The sequence below is a fragment of the Egretta garzetta genome, unplaced genomic scaffold (assembly GCF_000687185.1).
Source record: "Egretta garzetta isolate BGI_Z169 unplaced genomic scaffold, ASM68718v1 scaffold280, whole genome shotgun sequence".
NCBI lineage: Eukaryota > Metazoa > Chordata > Aves > Pelecaniformes > Ardeidae > Egretta > Egretta garzetta.
Window position 1 is genome coordinate 759,553 of NW_009258219.1, and position 3,905 is coordinate 763,457.

The 3,905-nt window shown below is 40.4% G+C and overlaps 1 long non-coding RNA gene across 1 annotated transcript; it reads right to left on the reverse strand.

Moving 5' to 3' along the window:
- Positions 1-6: 6 nt before the first annotated feature.
- LOC118451680 lies at positions 7-3,899 on the reverse strand. The gene is made up of 3 exons (XR_004841196.1): positions 3,810-3,899; positions 3,445-3,722; positions 7-3,183 (listed from the first exon to the last, which is right to left on the reverse strand). It is a non-coding gene; the product is annotated as an uncharacterized LOC118451680 (long non-coding RNA).
- Between the last annotated feature and the right edge of the window lie 6 nt (positions 3,900-3,905).

A 3,905-nucleotide genomic window follows, 5' to 3' on the forward strand; every position in this document is an offset into this window, starting at 1 on the left:
CCAGACGTAGAACTACTAAGTTTGGATCATAAGCAACTCGAGTTCCAACACACAAGAAAGCTGCTTATCTCCATGTTCTCAATGAGATGAGGCAGCTTCTAACTCATTTTCCTTTCCAGCAAACAGCTACGCTGCAAAAAACAGAGTCTTTAAAACCTGGACTTGTGTGCTGGACATACTGTGAAGCCTACCACTTAAACGGGTATATTCGTGACCGTTTTGTAAGGATTCCTAAAGCACAGGAGAGAAGCACAGCAAAAGAAAACAAATCGCCACCTTCTTGAGTTGCAAAGGTTTGCAACCCCTGGAGTAGGATTAAGGATTCATTTCTACAACAATTAAATAGGTAAGCACCACAGGACGCAACAAGAAATGTTATTTCTTGGTTGTCTCAATGAGGTAGAAAAAAACCCACAAGTTATAAACTGAAAAGAAAGCACATTTCAGTACTTAGTGCCAGTTTTCCTGAAAAGCTCTTCTCTTGACCCAATGAAGAATCACTTGCACTACTGTGTAGTGACATCTGTGTCCGACACGATCAAGCTGACCTGTGTTTCTACACTTGCTTTGGCGGGAGAGAGGGCAGTAGGATAAGCCATTAAATAACTTCCTATTTTGATTAACTATGCTTTAGATTCTTAGAACTAGAGTATTGAGAGCATCTTACTTCTGGAATAGAAATATGACAGTTAAGTTTCCCACCAAGGTGTAGAAGTTTGCCTATGCAAAAAAATGTAAGACTCATCTTGAATTTGCCCTCATCCAGCCCAACCCATGTGGTCTGCCATTCCATTTCTGTATCAGGCCACAGTCATCCATCCAGTCAGGAGCCTTATTTTCAAATCAGGCTTCTTCCGACGTTCACTCTGCTGAGTTATTTCTACTTGCAGGCAACAGAGAAGACAGCAGAGAAGGAGGTAAGGAAGGACTAGTCATCAAGGAACTGCTGCATTTCTATGGGTGGGTATCATCTCCAGGCACGTGCAAGTTTTAAACTTGCTTCATAAAGATCAACCTCATATTAAGAAGTTTGGCACTTTCCACATTTGGGCTAGACTACTAAGCAGGGGTTGAAGTTTCACTCTAGAAAAGAATGAGCAAGCAAAGACATTGAAGATGACGTCTGCAACAGAAAGGACATAATCTAACTGCTATAATGTTAAGCTAAAAAATTTAGTAGAAACAGAAGGTGCTGCTAAAGCGCAGATAATTCAAATGTTTATTTAGTCTTTTTTCTCAAGTAACTGAGCTATCTTCCACGTTTAGAGCATTTAAATCAAGATTTTTAAATTTGATTTACAGTACAAATTCTTCATTAGTTCATGGTTAAGTCTGTAAATGACCTTATAAACAAAAACATATACACAGAAGTAACACACAATCACTAATGAAGTATTTTGGTATGGTTGTATAAAAGAAATGAAGAACAAAATTAAAGGCAGACAGCCTTTAAAAGACCCGAAAACATTTGTTTTCCTGCATTCCATACCTGAATCTTAAACTGCACTTTGATCATTTGTCTAATCTGCATGCAGAACAGTATTTAATAGTCTTTCAACAGCATCTTATCCTTCAGCTTATTAGTAAGTAATAAATGGGCATATGATGTACTTTTTCTGCAAAGGCAAAATTGATTACAATTGATATAACATGTAAACCTCAAGAAGTACAAGAGATGAGCATTTGAAGTACAGTGCTCCTTAAAAGAATGACAGAGATGACAAAGCATCCCTACCTGCTAGCAATTACCTAGCAGTAACTAAAGACTGTCTTTTTCTTAGTATAAAATACAGATCCTTAAAAAAAAGGAAATTGGTATGGGAAACCCTATTTTATCAAGCTTTACTTTTCAGTAAATGCAAAGTTAAAGTTCACAATTCTGCATTTGAAAAGATCTGGAAGCTGTGTTCCTCCTACTGCTCTGCAAGCCTTCCAGATGCCAACTCACCCCTTCTTTCAAGAGGTGGCCTTGCGTCCCTTGCTGTTTCTTGCTGGTGTGACTGACCTGCATCAGACTGTGGACTCCACAGAGTGTGACACACTGACTTCAGCAAGATTTCCCATCTCATACTGTTATGGAGTTTGAGCTGTATTTCACTGGGCTTCACGGGTTTTCTCCCTGTGGAATCTGCTAGGATTCTAGTTTAAACATCACTTTTAGACAAAAGCTCAAGCTGTTGGTGCATTTCCAGCGGATCCGATGGAAATATCTTTACCACCCCTTTTCTTTGCAGTTCAAGTAGAAACATTCTACTTCCTCCCACCTTTCTTCATAGCAGGTTTCAAGCAGTCGATCTACACTTACCACACATCCCATTTAAATTTACTACAAAGCCAGATCTGTCCTCCAATAGCAAGCAAATTCCTAGAGAGCATTAGAAGGTGAAATCCATTTATGATCACTGCACTGAAAACAGTGGAAAGGAAATATCATTTACAGTTCCTTCCCTAAACCCACAGGGGGTGGGGAGCAGCACAGGAAAAGGACAAACTGCTGAGGCTTAGTATTTTCTTTAGCTGTCATTTCCAACTGCCTTAAAATTTACAGTTTTAACTTTCCCTAAACGCCCCAGTGTTTGCTCCAGCATCAGTGCAGACAGGCATAAGAAATGCTACTGAAAATCAAAAAATTCTGTTGAGGATTTAGTAATGTAGGTATCCAGAACGGAAGGTATCCAATCACCCAATTGGTGGTTTTTGTTCACACACAGAGTATTTTAGAATTTTTTGTTGTGAAAACATTAATTCTTTCAGTTCTGAGCAATACTAACGTGAAATATTAGAAGTTATCATATGTTAAATACTATCTTGTTACTTCATTTGCCACTGAACTGTATTTTGTTATGCAGGCAGGGATCTTAAGGGGAACACAGGCTATACAGTTCTATACAGACTTTTTGTAAGCAGCAGCAAAAAGTAACTTAACCTAAGCAGTGACAAAACAGAAGCATAATAACCATCAGTATTTTAAAAGAAATTATAGTGATGGCAGAGAAACAGTAGCTCCACACAGAGTAAGCTTCAGCCGTACCCAACTTCAGCTACAACTAAGTCTGATGCCAGTAACTCTTGTTCCAAGTAATCCCCATTAGTTATTTTGAGTTAGTCTCTTTTGGGTAACAATTAAACATGCCACAGGACGCTTGCTACATAGTTGGTTTCGGAAAGTTAGGATTATTTGCACTGCAAAGAGAAAAATTCCCATGTCATATATACACACCAGCTGAACTGATTATCAAGAACACATTTACCTAAGACCACCCTTCCTAGTCTATTCTAGGAGTCAGAGGTCTTCATTGATAAGATATCGTTGTGAAAACTCTTTCTGCAACTGTCATTATTTACCATAAAGCTGGTCTATGCTGAAGAAAAAGAAACGCATTTACAGACTATAGCAGCTCCACTGAACTGTCCACAACAGTCAGAGCTCCCACATGCATTTACAGACTAGCAGCTCCGGTGTGAGACAGCCCTGAAATGGTCTCCGACACTGAACTGTCCACAACAGTCAGAGCTCCCACATCAGTTATGCTGCAGGACATCTGTATTTGTTTTTCAAGGAAATGCCGTCTATCCCAGACTAAAAGGGAGCTCAGTTCCTCTGCGATCAGAGCAGATCCCACGGGAGCTCAGCTCTGCTCAGCTCCTGTGGGATTCACCATCCTGGCCGGTCCCTTTGCACAGGCACGCCGTTGGCCTCACCTATGCCAAGTCAGTTTTCCCTAGAAAAAAAAAATAAAAATCACTTTTGGCTCTTCCTGCATACGCAGCTGATAACTGGGAAAACTTGTTATTGTTCCTCTACCGACCTTTTCTGGGTGAGCGCTCGGGTTTTGAGAACACAGCAGGCAGCGTGCTAAGGGGCGGCTTCTGCAGCTGCCGGCTCAAGCGCGGACGCCTCGGCT